A 19,942-nucleotide genomic window follows, 5' to 3' on the forward strand; every position below is an offset into this window, starting at 1 on the left:
GTCTCCGACCCATCATAATCTCCTTTATTAAGGTTCAGGACCCTTGTCTCAGAATCAATTACATCATTCTCCATCTTGATGACAGATTCCATCATACTGTGGTTGCTATTCCCCAAGAGGCCTTGTAAAACTAGAATGCCAATTATTCCTTTCTCATTAGACAATACACAGTCTGGGGCGAACTGTTCTCTCGTTTATTCCTCAATGTATTGATCGAGAAAACCATCCTGTATACATTCCAGGAATTCCTCTTTTAGTGCACTGTGACTAATTTGATTTGCCCAGGCTATATGCAGGTGAAAGTCACCCATAATTACAAATGTTCCTTTATCACATGCATCTCTAATTTCCTGTTTAATGCCATTTGCAACGTCAGCACTACAGTTTTGGGGTGCATGTACAACCCCCACAGATGTCTTTTTGCCTCTTGGTGTTTCTCAGCTCTACTCATACAGATTCCACATTGCCGGGGCTAATATCTTTCCCCACTGTTGTGCTACTTTCCCTCCTTAGCCAACAATGTAATTCCATCATCTTTTCCTTTTTGTCTGTCCTTCCTAGATACTGAATACTCCTCAATGTTCAATTCCCATCCCTGTCTCTATAATCCCAACTACCTGTTAACACCTATTTGCGTAATTAATTCATCCACTTTATTGGAAATGCTCTGTGCGTAAAGACATCAAGCTTTAAGGCTTACCTTTTCAACATTGCTTATCCTGTTACTATTATTTTTCACTGTGGCCCCATTTGATTCAGGTCCTTGATGTTTCTACCCTTCACTTTTGGTATTCTCATTTCTATACCTCTGATCCTTGATTCCTCTTTTCTGGCTCCTTACATAGGTTCCCCTGCACTGTCATTTTAGTTTAAACCCTCCTCAACCATTCTAGCAAATAGTCCCACCTGGACATCATTCCTGGTCCTGCCAGGTGTATCCTGTCCAGTTTGTACAAATCCCCCCTCTCCCAGAACCAGTTCCAATGTCCCCGGAATCTGAAACGCTCCCCCTCACACTATCCTACCTTTGACAGTTACTTTTGAACTTAGTTCTCAACTCCAACATTCTGCATATAAGACCTTTTTTAACCTTCGTTGTTTGTACAAATATGTACTATGACCACTGGCTGTTCACCCTCCCACTCCAGAATGACCTGCTGCTGTTCCGAAACATCCTTGACCTTATCACTAGGGAGGCGACATACCATCATGGAGTCTCATGTGCAGCCACAGCAATGCCTATCGTATCCTCTTACAATTGAATCCTTTATAACTATTGGATTCCCACACTTTTCCCACCTCCCGTGTGTAGCAGAGCAGGCCATGATACAACAAGTTGGGTTGTTGCTGCCTTCCCATGGGAGGCTATTCCGCCTAACAATATCAAAAGTGGCATGTCTGTTTTGCAGGGGAATGACCACAGGGAATTATTGCACTGCTTGCCTAGTCCTCTTGCTCTGCTTGTTGGTCATCCATTTCCTTGGTAGATGCTTTATAGCAATTACTACCTTAATCCTTGCTACTACAGAATATAGCCCTTACAAACTATAAACCACAAAAAAACCTTACAATCTATCAGCAATAAGATACTTAACTTGACCTGACTCATTAAAGTAAAGTTTATTTATTGGTCACAAATAAAGCTTACATTAACACTGCAATGAAATTACTGTGAAATTCTCCTTGTCACTACAGTCTGGCTCCTGTTTGGGTCAATGCACCTAACCTACACGTCTTTCAGAATGTGAGAGAAAATTGGAACACCCAGAGGAAACCTACCCAGATGCGGGGAGAACGTGCAAACTCCACACAGACAATGACCCAAGCTGGGAATCAAACTGGGGTCCCTGGCACTGTGAGGCAGCAGTGCTAATCATTGTGTCACCATGCCACCCCATTACTCACCAGTCAGCTCTCTTCCTTGTAACCTCAGTTGCTATAGCAGGAAACGGCCACTATGAAGATTTAAGTCCAAAAGCAAAGGAAAAAAATGCAAAAAGCACCATTTCACTCTGCACCAAATTCCCACTGGGCAGAATTTTCTTTCTTCTTCACTCAGGCGAGATTAGAAATTCCTGCCCGAGGTCAACAGATTCCGCGGCGCACGAGGTAGTAGACTGGTCGGCCACTGTGTTCCAAATTCCCAATATCCATATTCACTCTAGTTGTGTCTTACTCAGAATTAGATCTCTCCCACTACTCATGTGCAATGCTCACTTCAGGCATTGTCACACATCCACTGAAATAGTCACTGCCAGATTTAAAATGGCCTGTTCCTTGGTTGTTCCCAGAATGCATTGTTCTGAGAAAATGTCCCAAGTAACCTCTAACAACTTGAACTCAATGTTACCTTTGCAAGTTGTTTTGTCCAAACTATATGAAGAATAAAGTTGTTCACAATTACCACAGCGCTTTTCTTACAAGCCCCCATTATCTGTGGATTTATACTTTGTCCTCCAGTGGAGTTAGTTTAGGGGGCTAAATGAACATTGCCACCATTGTCTTCATGACCATGCTGTTTCTTATCTATACCCAAACTGATTCTTGGGGTGGGATCTTCCAGCCACATTTGCTCCAAGGCTGGAAAATATTACCCGAGGTCAACACATCTTTGCATGGTCTGTGTCCTGCATGCTACTGTTTCCGTGGCAGGCAGAATGGGAAAATTCCATCCTTGACCTTGTTCTTCTGAGTCAAGATCATTTCTCATGATGGTACTTTATTAACAGAGCTACCATGTCTCCTCTCCCTTTCTCCTTTCTAAAATTTCCAGCACCTCTGAATATTCATTAGCTTATTTACCTTGCAACCTAATCTCTGCAATGGTTATCAGATCACATGCATTTAATTTTATTTGTCCCATCAGTTAATTTGCTATCTGTCCCAATTGTCCTGCTGAGGCAGACTAGAGGACTTCCTGACCGTCTGTGAATGTGAGGTGCCTCTCACTGCATTTACCTCTTGTACCAAGGCCACCTGCATTGTGTCTGAGAACACTAGACCATACATACTTCCCAGTTTGCCTTTCATCTTGTTCAGAATGTCTTCCCAGCCACTTACAATACCTGCTCCAACTAGAAAATATCCCTGCCCTACCTCATTCAAAAGATGCATCCTGGCATTAAGTAGAGCATTAAGTGGCATTACATTCCCGTGACGTGTGTAGCCACATAGTGCTGAAGGGCATGTAACTATTATACAAATGAACAGGCACAATCAAGTTTGCATGCTGCCCCCATCACAATAAATTATTTTTGTTTCTCTACCTATCACTTATGGGTACACAAAGCAGACTTTCACCTTTCCCCCAGGCGAGATTTTTCCTGGAACAGGTTGCTCGTCTGCTGCCAGAGGCTTATCGACATGCCACCCTGCTTCAAGCCTGGTTGATTAGGAGTCTCTCAGGCTCTTATTGCTTGCCATTGACATGTTGGAAGGATTCTGCAAGTTAATATTCAACCTCTTTGGCCCAGTTATAAATGCACCTTCCTTTGCCATCATGACATGGGATGGGTCCCAAACCCAAAGCTTCTGGCTCAGAAGCAGGAGCGCTACCCACTGCACTCCAGTCTCCCTATCAGGAGAAATTGTCAATGGTTAATTGCACAATCCCCATGCCTGTTTTCAGGGGCTATTCAATTTTGTTGCCTACTAACTACTTTACTTACCCAGCCTTTCAGTAGGGTTCTACTGCATAAATTTGAGAAGCTTGTAAAATAGAGCAGCCTTTAAAATAAATAAGAACCATAAGAACATGTATGGAAAGGCAAAGTAATGAAAATTGCCCCATATTGTATTCTAGTCTTAACCACTCCAAGACTGAAATTTGACTTAATTTACAAGCTCCATGAGATGAGATGGATTTTTTTTATTTAATAAATTCCCAGCACAAGTTAAAAAAAGATAAAGATTTATTACCCTTTAATTATTTCACCGTCTGCTCTCGTACATCCATGAACTGTATATATTACATTAGCGAAACATCTCTGACCAGGTGAATACACCTCAATATTATTTGTGTACTTCTGGGCTTTTTTAATGCAATTATCTACTTAATTACCTCATGCAATGTCCCATTTCAGGAAAATGCAAGTTATACAAATGGATCGTGCTGTCCCCAAATCTCCAAATTACCTTTGTGATGTGTTTGGGTTTATTATTTAGTGCTCATAAACTGTAAGCCTGAAATGGATAGGCGGAAGTAATTTCTCACACTAATGTACACTTCAACCAACAGTCAGTGTTTCGACTGTGTATCAGCTTGCTAGCAGTTTGCATGTAAAACTGTTTTGTGATATTGGGATTGCAGGTTATCAGTATGAAGCAATCAGGTCAGCTGGAAGATGGAACTGGAGTTTAGTCCAACCAAGCAGAGAGGTTGCAAGGGTGGCTACAGTCTGTCTGAACCAATTAATCACTGCTGTCTCTTCTATTATTTGTTCCAATAATTGTTTGCAATCTAAGGAATCACTAAATTGCATAGAGATGAGGAAATCATTTGACTCTCTGAATGTATCCTCCAGTTTTATACTTTATATAGCTTTATATTTTGAATTTACAATTCGTATTGCTGCTCCTGAAAAGATCCTAACCAAAGGCTGAATGTGAAAGCTAAGCTTTGCAAATGGTATTAACTCCTAATTATTAGCTTTTTACAATGAGGAGAATTCAAAAGTTCTTTTCACTTCATTGCAACCCCTAATTTGTCCATGAAATGCATTTTCATTAACTTTCTTCTTCAAAGTTTGTGGTGGCTGCTTGGAGGCAGAAAATTCTCAATGCAGAAGTTCCTGTCCCTCCGTCCCCTTCTAATAGTCCCAGGTCTGGTGCTCCCTCTTCTTCACACAGCTACCCATGATGAGCTAATGATTTCTTATCGTAAATAAAATGCTGGAGTTTAAAAAAAGTGTAGTGATGAATATGAGACACTTGTTTGGGGCAGCAGAGTGGCACAGTGGTTAGCTGCCTCATAGTGCCAGAGACCCAGTTTTAATTCTGACCTTGGGTGACTGTGTGGAGGTTGCACATCCACGCCATGTCAGCATAGGTTTCCTCCCACAGTTCAAAGATGTGCCAGTTAGGTTGATTGGTAAATTGCTCCTTTGTGTCAGGGGGATGAGGACTGTAAATATTTTGTTTTACGGGGATGGGGTCTGGTGGGATTGTGGGTCAGTGCAGACTCAATGGGCCAAGTGGCCTCCTTTTGCATTGTAGATTCTATGACTCTACAAATGGGTTTTGTGGTTATAATAGCTCCTTAGTTCTGAACAAAATTGGTCAGAATTTTCAAGAGTTTGCACCAATGCAAATAAATATGGAAATCTGAAAACTGCTGTTTAATCTAGTCTACTCAGGGCAGCAAGTTGAAATGGTGGTTAGCATTGCTGCGTTACAGTGCCAGGGACCCAGACTCAATTCCAGCCTCAGGTCACTGTCTGTGTGCACATTCTCCCCGTGTCTGCGGTGTTTCCTCTGAGGTGCTCCAGTTTTTTCCCACACTCCTATGATATGCAGATTAAGTTGATTGGCCATGGTAAATTGCCCCTTAGTGTCAGCAGGAACATCAGGGTAAATATGTCAGGTTATTGGCATACGCCATGGGTGGGATTGTTGTTGGTGCAAGCTCAATGGGCCAAATGGCCGCCTTCTGTACTGTAGAAATTCTATGATACTCTGACATAATTTTTACTACCTTGCCAATAGACTCAGCAGTGAAAAACTTCCAAACATGGAACTGAAGTTTTTAACCATGAGTGATCTCCAAAACTTGTCCAAAGTGCTCGTGCTGATACCTTTGGGTATAAAGAACTTTTAAATTATATGTTAAATCTTAATTGCCACTAAATATCTCCCCTAGTATGAAAAACTTAATTTAACAAGTGTGGAGTTTCATTCCTTTAGATTTTATTTATTTTTGAAGCTTTAATAAGTTTTTTTTTCACTTTTTCATTCTCTCTTTTCTATCTCTTACTCTTTTATCCATCTCTTGTACCCTCTTTTGCTCTCTTTGATTTAACATTGAATGAAATACAAGCAGTCCTGGGTCTTAGCGCACAATTGGTTCCTGAAAACTGCATCAGGAGTCGAAACATCATAAGTTGAAACTGATTTTCCCATAGGAACCATGTCAAAAACAGATGATGGTTTCATGAACCAATATTAATATGCAGTCCGTCATGTTTCTTTTCGTGTATCTGCTTAGTTGTCCCATGTAGTAGTAAGCCGCTTGTCTGAAGATATTTGTCAGCCAACACATCGCTATAGAAGATTAAACCACATGGATACTCTAGGAAATGAGGCTGGTGCAGTCCTGGCATATTTACTGTGCTCTCATGCTCTCACTGTAAGTATCTGTCTAAACTAGGTTGTCTAACACAAAACCAAGATGGATAGCACCGCCTCTCATACTCCACTGCTCCCAGTCCATCTATCATCCCGTCTGTCTTTGTCTCCATTCCTCTGTAATATAAGGCTACATTGCTACCAGAAAAAAACAAAGAGGGATTTCTCCACTTCCATGGGCTTGTTCAGGGTCAGCAGCCCAAAAATATAAAAGATGGGCCACACAGAACATTGTAATATTGAAACTAGTGTTGTGAAGTCAAAATAAGGTGCATGTGCCACCTGTCATAACTCAAATGTTGTGACGTTGAAGACTGTCTGCAGTCTCATCATTATTTCATGCTTTCAGTTTTAGTTGGCCCAGTCAGGATTTTCAGCCTGATTAGATGAAGAGAGGTGCGGTATCTTGCCCGGTTCACAGATGCCACAGAACCTCTATAGAAGGCATTGCTTTGATATTAAGCACTGTTAAATTAGGTTGCTGCTCAAAACAAACTAATGAAAACTTTAAGATAAAAGCAAAATATTGCAGATGCTAGAACCTGAAACAAAAACAGCTCTGATGAAGGGTCATCTATATGTGAAACGTTGGCTCTATTCTCTCTCCACAGATGCTGGTAGACCAGCTGAGATTTTCCAGCATTTTTTTCTGTTCTTGTGTCATAAAAACTTTGCATGTATTTGTAAACCTAGTGAACAAGGAGCATCATGCCTTTGCCAATGACCACAGAATCTGGGCTAATGTATTTATTTTGCTTCTACCCTTAGAGTTAGAAAACAAGCAGATAAAATGCAGCTTCCAAAAGCATTTAAAAAAATCAGAAAGGAATTCTCTGGGTCACGCCTTTTGGTATCTTATGGAGACTTTAGGACTTAATGGCATTGACATAGAGCAACTCTAGAGGAATATAGTATTTATAGACAGCTTATGGTTAGGCATATTTTATTGCTATTTATTTGCTCTTGTGCTCCATCCACTTCTACCTATAGTATAATTGGAATGATTTATTTCCACTTCGACTATCAATGACATTTATTGTTTCCTGCCCCATTTACTCGTTGATAGCCGGCAATTCTTGGCCACTAATGTAGCCGCAGTGACGGTGTGCTTCAACTCAAAATGCTGGAGTTGATCTATATTTCAGTGCTTAATTTGTGCAGGGGGCGAACATTATGATTTATACCCCCCTCCCCCCACCAGAATGACACTTTGTCTGAGCTTAACAGTAACTGTCTGTGTGTTTATTCAGCTGTTAGCCGGGCAAGATGACAAATGGGGTGCTAAATATACATCTTGCCAATCCCGCATCTTATTCTGATCTGAAGACATTGAAAGATATTCTGAGGTCAATGAAAGCGAGTTAGGCTGTGGAAAAGAAAAGGCAAGCAGGTAAGATCGAGAAACAGATAGTGCAAAGAGGGAAGAGAAAAGGAAAAATGAAGATGACGTTAGAACGGAAGGAACATTATAAAAGAGATGAAAGAACAAAGAAGAGATTGTTTCCTCAAGGATTAGCCGGTAATTATACTTGTGCTGTGTATTCATCTCCAAGGATTTTTGAGTAATGTTCAAGGACTATTTCCTTTCTCATACTAGGCTAGTTGGTCCCCAAAATGCAGCATTTGGGACACTGTAATGGGCCTCAGTGGCAAAGCAGATAAAATTCAGCTGGAGTGCACATCCTTCATTAGTCAGTGTTGACAACCTCGTCAATCATGTCCTGTTGCTTTTGCTTGTAAACACAATCGAGCCATTTAACCAATCAGCATTTAATTTGGCAGTAAAAATAGGCCTAATCATAATCCTGTATCCTTTTATCCTCTGGTCCTCATACTTCAGTCCAATGTAATCCTGAATGCTGACATTACTCTGCCTTAGTCATTAACCGTGAAAGTGAATTCCATTGCCTCACAACTCCAAATTGGCTCATCGTGCAGCAGCCGATGCCATCCACGACCTCAAAACAGTTATGCTCGGGCCCAGTGTCACTCGTTGTCTTGAGGAGGCGCAGCTGTGTACTGGACTCCTGTCTGAGTGCATCCCTGCTCGGATGGGTGCTTGGTCAATGCACAGAAGGCATTCCCGTCTGAACTGATGCTGCACAATTTTCACTTCCTTATTCTTGCCCATCGCTGGGGACTTTGGCGTGCCATATCACCATCCAGCAGCAGAGGTCCATAGTAGAGGTCCCTTTGTGGCGGAGTCCTCCCCTTTAATATCAGGGACCTGGGGTGGTGGGTGTTCAATGCAGCAGTCCCATACAACTGACGGTTGCATTGCTTCACAGACTCTCACGAAACCTGCCCTTTTTGCAACATTATAGAGCCTATGGACTGCATTTATACGGGTTGTTTTAGATTGCACCCCCTTTTCAGTTATTTAAAAAATCTTCTGTTATGGTTTTGAATGTGCTTCAGTCTCATGCTCCTGATCTATGGGCACACAGTGCAGAAAGGGTCAGGGATGGAGAAGGGCCTCCTCATGAACCTACTCCTGGGCTTGGCCAAACTTGCCATCGACAGGTTCGGGCAGCAGGTGTTCGAGGGGGCTCTCCACCCTGACAGTCTGCCCCTCTACCGTGACTACATTCCAGGCAGGGCGTTCCTTGAGAGGGAGCATGTGGTGTCCACTGGCACCATTGAGGCCTTCCATGCTCATTGGGCACCACAGGGGCTAGGCTGCCTTACTGACACTTTTAATCACATTTTGGTTTAATATTTTAAGTTTCATTCATGATTTGTTTTTGTATCAACCAGTCCCCCTTTAGGAGGCTGCCCCTTTTCTTTCATCCCTCAGTTTAAGAACAAAGAACAAAGAAAATTACAGCACAGGAACAGGTCCTTTGGCCCTCCAAGCCTGCATCAACCATACTGCCTGACTTAACTGAAACCCCCTATGTTTCCGGGGACCATATCCCTCTATTCCCATCCTATTCATGTGCTTTCAAGATGGCCCTTAAAAGTCACTACCGTGTCCACTTCCACTACCTCCCCCAGCAATGAGTTCCATGCACCCACCACACTCTGTTTAAAAAATCTGCCTCGTACATCTCTTTTAAAACTTGCCCCTCGCACCTTAAAGTTATCCCCCAGTAATTGACCCTTCCACCCTGGGAAAAAGCTTCTGACTATCCACTCTGTCCATGCCCCTCATAATCTTGTAGACTTCTAACAAGTCTCCCCTCAACCTAATCAAAACCCTACTCAGAAACCCAGGGGAAAAAACAAACAAAAACTCAGATTAAAACAAAGATATCTCTAACTAAAATCAATCATTACTTTGCATTCTCAGCATGTGAGGTACCTGGAGCTCAGACCATATAAAAGACAGCAGATCTTAAACATACCCCTCACAAAAAAATGATCTAAATACATTTCTTAAAGACACAGTGCCATCACAAAGGGCAGCTCTGCTGTTTATCCACTCAACTCAATGTTGATCCCTGTGTAACCTTTTACCAGCACAATCCTTCTATGTGTGCCCTTAAAGTCACATCAGTTAGTTTTAAAGGAAGTTGCTTCAGCTTTTGCTGAAATGTAGTCTCGGGAATTAAATGTACAACAGAAGTAGTATCAACCAATTTAAGGTGAGGGGGAGACACACAAAAGGGGCAATTCTTTCACACACAGGGTGGTGAGTGTTTGGAACAAGCTGCCAGTGGTAGTAGTAGAGGCGGGTACAATTTTGTCTTTTAAAAAGCATTTAGACAGTTACATGGGTAAGATGGGTATAGAGGGATATGGGTCATGGAAATGCGGTCAATTGGGATTAGCTTAGGGGTTTAAAATAAAAGGCAGCATGGACAAGTTGGGCTGAAGAGCCTGTTTCCATGCTGTAAACCTCTATGACTCTATGACCCTAACCTCTGTCCCAATAGGTTGTCTTCTCAAATTGTGAATCACCCAGTATCTATATGATTCAACCTGTATGAATAAAATGCTCAGTTGGAGCTTTTCATCATACATAATATCTTCTTCATAGTTGTAATTCTTTTCTTCTCTAGTGTAAATTATTTTGTAGTGTGCAATGTGCTTTTTCTGATAGAATCCAGATTTTTCTGCTGAATCTTCTTCTCTGGGAAAGCTGATCTAGCTTTTGTAATGTGATACATTTTGCCACAATTCTTGCATTGACTATCCTTACTCCAGCATTGACTCACTGAAAGGTCCACTGCAGCATATTTGTGACATGCTTGTGAACAGCCAGATGTACATGCTGTTTTGTATGAACCAGCAGTTATTGCAATGTACTGGTCACCACACCAAAACTGAAATACATATACCATGCTATTCATTTTTAGCTTGATGGCATTATCCTGCTGGTGGATACGCAACATGCAAGAGCACAACAAATAGAAGCCAGAGAAGGTCATCAGCTCCTTCAATATGATCATTCCTGATCTATGCTGCCCTTAATTCTTTTCCTGTGCCATGTTCCCAAAGTCCTCTATTTCTTGATCTATCAAATATTTATCCACCTCCACCTTAAATACTTTTAATGATCCAGCCTCCACTAGCCTTCGGGGCAGAGGATTCATCACTCTCTGCGAGAAGAAATTTCTATATATCTCAGTTTAAAATGACTGGCCCTTTATCTTGTAGCTATGTCTTCTTGTTCAAGACTCTCTCACTCGTAAAAACATTTCATCATCTGCTCTGTCAAGGACTCCCAGAATCTCATATGTTGAATAAGGTCATTCCTCACTCTTGTAAACTCCAAGGAATACAGAGCCAGGCTATTTAGTCTTCTTGATAGGATAACACTCTCATCCCAGGAATTAGCCTGGTGAATCTCTTTTGGAATGCCTACAATATTATTATATCCTTTTAAAGTTAAGGGAACAAAACTGTATGCAGTATTCCAGGTGAGATCTTACCAAAACCTTTAAAATTGCAACAAAGCCTCCCTATTGTAAAACTCCAATCCCTTTGTATGGGCCAAAATGCCATTTGGCTTCTTAACTGTTTGTTGGACCTGCTTGCTAGCTTTTTGTAATTCATGCACTGGAACACCTAGGTTCCTCTGTATTTCACTCACCTGCACTTTCTCTCCATTTAGATAATACTCTGCCTTTTTATTCCTCTTACCAAAGTGCATGACCTCCCACTTCCCCACATTAAACTCCATTTGCCAGGTTTTCGCCCAGTCACCCAATCTATCTATATCCCATTGCAGAATCACAATATCCTCAACCTGCCCTTCCACCTAACTTCACAGCATCAGCAAATTTGGAACCTTACATTCTGTTGCTTCCTCCAGGTCATTAATGTAAATAGTGAACAACTGCAGGCTAAGATCTGATCCTGTGGTACTACACTAGTTACATCTTTCTACCCTGAAAAGAACCCATTTATGCCAAATTTCTGTTTTCTTTGTGGCAGCCAGTTTTCAATCCATGTTCTTAATCCATGCTAACACACTTCCTCCAATTCCAAGCACCACCTCTTATACAGCACCTTGTCAAATGCCTTTTGGAAATCTAAATGCATTACAATTGCAGATTCCCCTCCATCCACTCTTCCTGTTGCATCCTCGAAGAATTCAAGCACATTTGTCAAACACGATTTACCTTTCATAAAACCATGTAAACAAAGTTTGATTATATTCAACTTTCCTAAATGATCAGCTATTTCCCCTTTGATTATTGACTCCAGCTTCTTTCCAATAATAAATGTAAAACTAACTGGCCTATAGTTCCAGGCACCTGTTTTTCCTGCTTTTTGAACAAGGAAATCACATTAGCAGTTTTCCAATCTGGTACCCTCACGGAATTTAGTGACTTGCAAAAAATTTCAATCAAGGGGTCCACTATCTCTGCAGCCACTTCCATTAAAACCCAAGCGTGCAGTTCATCAGATTCTGATGACTTGCCTGTCTTAAATCCCTTTTTGTAAAACTCTATCCTGTGTGATTGGGATTTTTGAAAATTCCATCATGTTATATGAAATCAGCCCACCCCATAACTTGAGGATATTTGCAATTTCTTCGATGGTGAAGACTGAAGCAAAAGATTTATTTAGCGTATACACCATTTTTTTGTTTATTGTTATCAATTTGTCAGCCTCAGTCAGTAGAGGTCCCACATTACCGTCGCACTCACATTCCTACTGCATAGTAGCAAAGATGTTTGTGAGAGCTGGATCTCGAGGTGATCCCATAGCAGCACAATCGATTTTGGCATACATGGCGCCATTAAAACTGAACACAACTGCAAGAGTTACTGAGTTTGCAGGTTCATGAATACAAATTCAGACATGAACAAGCAAAAGTAAAACAACAAGTGAAGTTGACTGGCTCTATGACTGTGCAGTAGCAACATGAGGTGCATAGGAAACATTCCAGCTCAGAGCAATTTTACAGAGTTTCATAATTTGTATCTATCTTATTCCCGATTATTTATGCTCAAAGCTGTTGACTGAGCCGTTTAACAAATTGTTCATAATGCTCATTCAGTTCGTCACAGGTTCATAGGGTGGGATTTTCCAACCACATTCACCCCAAGACTGGAAAATCCTGCTGGAGGTCAATGAACATTTCCGTGGTCCGCACCACAACACCTTCGCCACCTGCTATGATTCCTATGGAGGGCAGAGTGGGAAAGCTCCCCCCATAGAATCTCTATAGTGCAGAAGGAAGCTATTCAGTCCATCAGTTAACAAAATATACAATATCCAAGGCTTCAGTAATCGAATCATAGAATGCAAAAGCAAGGAGGTTGTGTTGAACTTGCATAAAATACTAAAACTGTCTCAACTGGAGCTAGTTCTGCACACCTCGCTTTATAAAAGATTTGGAGGAATTAAAGAGAGCGTAGAAAAGATTGACAAAAATGATTCCAGGGAAGAGGATCTGCACTTATGCAGATAGATTGGAGAAGTCAGGACAGTTTTCCTTGAAGAAGAGAAAGCTGAGACGAGATTTAATGGAGGTGTTCAAAATCAAAAGGGATGTCAACAGAGCACATAGAAAAAGGGATGTTCCTATTAATGGGTGAATCATGAACAAGAGGCATAGACATGATGGGCTGAATGTTCTCCTTCTGTGCTGTAACAAATCTGTGATTCTCTGCCACCTTAAAAAATGAGCTGAACAAGCTAAAACAATTCAATAGGAGGGACTGAGAAGGAAGTCGAATTTAGAGTAGGCTATTTCACTGTCAAATCGAGTGTAGAAAGGAAGAAAAGGAAGGTTGGATTGAAAGCGAGATAAAGAAAGGGCAGAGGTTAAAGTATCGAACATTAAAATAATTGAATTTTGTCAGTTTTAAAATCTCCAATAACAATTCACAACTTGAAGGAATGACGTGCTACACTTTGATTGTTCACTTCATGAGCAAGAGGAGATGGTTGCCAATTGTTAACAATTATCATATTGTTGCAAAGTTACTTACACTATTAATTATTTCACTTATCTTTCTGAGGCATACTTAAAGAACAACTAATTTACAGATGCAGTAACTTTATTAATATAATGGATCTGTTATGGGTGAGATGCTGTTTTCACAAGGTTAAATGACTAATGATTAGATCTTCCTCACCACGAAGGTCTGAGCAGAATTATGCATTAATAATAGTGCACATCATTTTGATGCCATTATTTTCAGAGCACATTCTGATCTATTTGTCTGTGGCTTCAGCAATTTCTCCCTCACATCCCTCAGGATGCTTGGAAGTAAGCTGTCATGCTCGGATCTGCTTTTAACCTAAGTAACACTGGAAATTTCTGGCTGTTCAAGCCAGCAGAATTCTCTGGTCCAACTGCAGTGAGTAGAGATTTGGCTGAAGACCAAATTCTCCATCCTCACTGGCAGTGGTAGCAGGCCTTGGGCAGCTGGAAAATTCAAACCAACACTTTCCTTTTCTCAAGCATCAAGGCCTGAACTTTTTGTTGTTGGGGTGCACGTTCTCAGCAGGCCCAGAGTGGGGGCAAAATAAGCTTCCAGGTGTGGTCGGCCCTGAACCTGGTTTCATGTTGGCTGGGCAGCCAGTATGAAACATGTCCTGGGAAAGGAACAGTACTGCCAGAGAGGTGAGCTGCTGAGAAAAGGGAAGGTGAAGGCTGGCTTCGCAAACATGCTTCCTCAAGGGGGCAGTCACTGCGGGGCTGCCTCAGAAAGCTGCAGACTGTGAAATATGATTGCAAGGGAAAGGCTTTGTAAAGAGTGTTGATAACCAACAACCTTTCCTGTTCCCTCCAAGCCGATGCTATAGTTAACGAAGCCCATTAACATCATTACTTTCTCAGGAGGCTAAGGAAATTCAGCATGTCTACTATGACTCTCACCAATTGTTGCAGATGCACCATAGAAACCATCATTTCCAGATGTATCACAGCTTGGTATGGCTTCTGCTCTGACCAAAACTGCAAGAAACTACAAAAGGTTGTGAATGTAGCCCAATCCATCATGCAAACCAGCGTCCCATCTATTGACTCTATTTAACTTTATATTTCTGCAGGCTTCTGCAGCAGTTCCTGTTGCCTCGGAAAAGGATACAGCATAACTAAAGACCCTGCACACCCCAGACATACTCTCTTCCATCTTCTTCCATTAGGAAAAAGATGCAAAAGTTTGAAGACACGTACCCACCAGCTCAAGAACAGCTTCTTCCCTGCTGCCATCGTTGATATTAATTGATATTAAGTCAATCTTTCTCTACACCTTAGCTATGACTGTAGCACTACATCCCGCACTCTCTCCTTTCCTTCTCTATGAATGGTATGCTTTGCCTGTATAGCATGCAAGAAACAATACTTTTCCCTGTCTACGAATACATGTGACAATAATAATTTGAAATCTTCAAAAACCTTCATGAGTCATTGGAACTCAAAGGGCTGTAGAAGCAGAGCTGGATAGATCCTTGATAAGCCAGGGGTGAAAGTTTATCAGTGGTAGATTGGAATGTGGAATTGAGATGACAATCAGATCAGCCACGACCTTACTGAATGGTAGAGTGGGGCTGAGTGGCCGACATGTGCTCCTAATTCATATCGTTCTTCCTTCTGAATCAAATTACTTCAACAATAACATTGCCATCTTAACGGCTGAAAGGCTAAAATACTGGTAAGATGTGATGTCTATGAAAATTGCTTGCAGTGATATAAATCTAAAGATTTGTGCGTTATGAGATGGTTTAATTACTCAAATGCTTAGACAAATGGGTAATATAGATGTGGGCAAGTTATTTAACTGGGACTGTTGGAACATGACTAACAGATATGTGAATATAAAATTAACAAGCCTGCAGAAATACAAGGTTAGAATGACTTTTTTTTTCCCCAGCTAAAGTAGTATTGATTAACATTTTTACAATGAGCTGGAAGGAACAGAATTGAGAGTAATAAAGATGAGCCCAGATAGAAATAATCGAGTGCTGTGTAGAACATAATAGTTTCTGGAGTACTCAGACCTTGGCAATGTAATGCTAAGGGTGGCAACTGATCAGAGATAAATAATTCAAAATGCAATGATGTATGTTTAGAATTTTACTTGATTCATTTTCCAGGCACACAGATTGGTGTGGATGCACCTTCCACAGGAAGTCAAATAAGGACATAGCATAACAAAAAATCTACATAGATTGTAGAAATAACAGGCTTGATTCTCTGAAGAGCCTGTGTTTATTTCCCATTCAGCCACATTTTGAATTATTGAGCCTATATTGGTACGGTAATTAAAAATATATATTACTGTTTACAAATTTATTTAACATTTTATGGACCCTTTCAATGACTTCTCAGCTGGGACTAATTATATTTTGCCTGAGCATATTTTAGTGTAGTTTCAGTGGAATTTCAATTAATAATTCGCAGATACTCAGGCTATTAAAACAACAGGCTGCAAGTACAAGAGATCTTCTGGCTCAAAAGAAGAATGCTGGAGGTCTGTACTGAACTATTCATATTTTAGGATATGTAATAGCATTGCTTTTTCATTATTTTCTATTATTGTACAAAAAATTGCATGGGTCTTTACAGCCTTGCTCAACCTGAAACCATAAAATCATGAAGTGCCTTCACTGCCATCACAGTATCTGTCTGGTGGTGCACTTGTGGGTAGAAGGCATCCATCTCCTTGTCTGTTCTCCTGTGTTATGACCTGAGCTGTACAATCTTGGAGCTTGCCTTCTGCCATATTATGCCCTTCCTGTTTCTTAAAGAAATTCTCTGTGAGAATGACTACCAACACCTGCTCTGGTCAAAGTGTACCTTTAAGGAGTACAGACTTTAAGAACTGCAGGCTATCCATGCTAACATCTTGAGATTGTCTACCACATATTGAGTCAATTATTTACAATAGTGTTGGCTGCAAGATGCAACAGGCATTTGTCTGCATGGAAAGCAACAATCATGCATCACTATCCCTGTGCCCACTTTTGAACTTTGTCAAATTTCACAGGAAAAGATTCTCTGCAAAAACTTTATGCTGAACTCACCCAAATTGAAACAACTGTTGTTGTGTTATTTGGGATAGGGACTTGTTTAATGGCCACGATTATTGTTTATGCTTCCAAGGAGATATTGTAGTATAAAGGTGTTAGACAGAGCATGGGCTCACATGGGACAAGAGAGCAGTATTGTCTACGGTATGATGTAGAGAGTCTCCTATATTGCCAGGATTCAATGGTGGTAGACAGCAGAGTCTGGAGGCAGCTAGCATGGACACAGCATCCATGGCAATAACTAGAACATATGCATAGCTATGGGTTAATAATAGATGATCTCTATTTAAACATAATATCTCAAGATGTATTAATGAGGGATCAAAAAACCTATACAACAGTTGTTATGGTGGAAGCATCACAACTTACGTCTCAAACCTTCTCTTTGGTTAGGAGGCTGCAGCCTATGGATTTTTAGGTTTGTATTAATCCCAGTTCTGTTCCATTCTCTGCAACCACCTTTTCAGTCATTGTAATCCTGCCCTCTGGGATATCCTCCTTTAGCCCATATGTTTTGCTACCTTCTTGTTTACCTCCCTCTTCAGATCCACTCCTATTACTCTGATTCATTCTCCCTCATGCTCAATGTTCACCAACATTTTTTCCCCTTTTGCCCTGTCAGGCACTTTGAGCTCTTTTTCTGTTTGAGATTGTTCTGAAATTCTATGGTGTCATTAATTTGGCTGTGAAGTTAAGGAATGCGGTGAAGCTTCACCGTTAATGAACAAAACTTGAGTTTTCTTTTCCCCTTTTCGATGCAGTTTCCCACCTTCTGTGAAGTTGACCAGAATATTTGGCACACTGATGACATGGCTGTTTTATCCTTCCATCCATATGCACCACTTATTTAACAGCGAACATTAACTGTGAGAACATGAGGCACTGATGATTCTGGGATATGGATTCATCTTCTATTTGGGAATGTACGAACAGTTCCACCTCACACAGTTTTCCAAACACAAATTGTTGCTTTTCGCCTTTATTTCCCTTTTGCTTCAGAAAACGTTGAGCCAGATTCTCCGACCTCGCTCGCAGCTGGAATTCTCCCATCCCGCTGCAGTGAATGGAGCGTCAAATTCTCCACTGTTGCTGGCAGCAGAGGCCAGGCATGAATGGCTGGAGAATTCTGGTGTTTACTTTTGCCTCCTGTAAACGTGCTGGTTGGGAAAGAGCCGCACGTGTGTGCTTGAGATATTTTACGCTGGTCAGGCCCATGCACATGACCAACAGTACTTGGAGCTGAAGGCAAAAGTCCCATGTGCCCGCAGCTTACAAAAATGGCATGTTGCATGAATCACTGAACCACAAGCTCAGTGCTGTCACAAAGGGATACGAAATACATCCAGCCGTGTTCATTTATTTAGTTCTCACTGAAGCACGTGAAAGACAAGCCCAACGTTACTTTGTGTGTTACTATGTGTTGAACTGATGAAATTGATGACAGCTCATTCATAATACAATAAATCTTAATTCCTTTCACAAAGGCAAAATTAGAAAATGGGACAGAATGCTCCATCACCGGGAGACTGGCAGACCAGACAAGCATGAGAGTCATTATCTTTTGCCTGAAATTGTTACTAATAGATAAGGTAATAGAGGCAAAAGTAGAGTATAGTTCTCATCTGAACATTTAATATGTGTACCATAAATCAGTATTAGATAGCGTATAGCTTCAGAGTGAGATAACTCAACTTTATTGGAATCAATTATTATAATTAGTGATCATTTTCATGAAATATTTGCAATTAAGGCCATTGGGGGCTCGTAGATAGAATTTATGTGATACAAAACTAATATGCTAATTATTAAATGTTCTATGATTGTACAAATGTTTCAGATTCTGCCATAAAGAGACAGTTTTATAGATGTGCAGAATATGCTGGTGCAGGGACAATGCTGGCCACAGAACGCTTCAAATCACCTTCAGTACCCAAAAGGTTCAGGCAGCTCATTATCTCCTTTGCAAACTGTAATGAGTAAAAACTGCAAGGGTTCCAGCAGATGCTGCCTGCTTTATTGATTTTGAATTCAGTTTCCAGCATCTTTGGCGTTTGGAGTAAATGGGGATTTAAATGAGTTTGGGAGTAGCTGGATTGTAAACTTGGCATAAAATGGATTAATCGAGCAATAAAAGGAAAGTCATTGGAGGTGTGTTCCTGCAAACACATACTGCTATACAGCAACAAAACTGGCACAGCAGCCATTGGGGTAGTATTTTATTCTTTAGTGGCCCCTTCAAATCTTGTTAGCAATAGGTTTGGTAATATTGCCATCCTGCAGATGGAAATCAAAGTGACACAGATGGTGAATCTTTAGCAATTGTTCTCAACCTTTTATTTGCTGTGATGCACCTCTATGCCATAAAAAAAATTCTGAGGCACATCTCCTATTTTCACTGACTTCTTTCCTTATTGGGAACTTCATTTTCTTCTTCTCCCTATTCTCTCGCCTGTTTTTTTTTAACCCCCTCCCTGCTTCTCCTGCTTCTCCCAGGGTTTTTGTGCACTTTTTGAGATTTTGCTTTTTGTGTGGGCACATAGGACTTTTTCCTTCAGCTCCAAGTACCATTGGTCATGCACGTGGGCCTGACCAGCATAAAAGATCTCAAGCACACACGTGTGGTTCTTTCCCAGCCAGCACATTTGCTGGAGGCCCAAGATTCTTTGGTCCTGGAGATGCCAACTATAGAGTTGAAGGCAAAGGCTAGTTTTTGTTATAGGGCCATCACAAAGGTTTTCTTGTTGCATTTCAAACTCTCAAGTAGCCAGATGAAGTCATGGAGTGGTTTCAAGATGATTTATTAAAAACTATAGCTATGGAACTCCGATTTAAGTCATTCAGACAGGTCAGAGCATAAAATTCAATAAAAAAAAATTATAATTCAAATCCGATTGTAAGTAATTAGCACAAACCAATCACGTTTTTTGGAGTTATCCTTATCCAATCATAGCTATTGATTGAGGTTACATCATATGGGTGGCACGGTAACACAGTGGTTAGCACTGCTGCTTCACAGCTCCAGGGACCTGGGTTTGATTCCTAGCTTGGGTCATGTTCTCCTTGTGTCTGCGTGGGTTTCCCCCCACAGTCCAAAGATGTGCGGGTTAGGTTGGTTGGCCATGCTAAAATTGCCCCTTAGTGTCCTGAGGTGCGTCGGTTA

The sequence above is a fragment of the Carcharhinus amblyrhynchos genome, chromosome 5, assembly GCF_965287045.1.
Source record: "Carcharhinus amblyrhynchos chromosome 5, sCarAmb.v2.hapA, whole genome shotgun sequence".
NCBI lineage: Eukaryota > Metazoa > Chordata > Chondrichthyes > Carcharhiniformes > Carcharhinidae > Carcharhinus > Carcharhinus amblyrhynchos.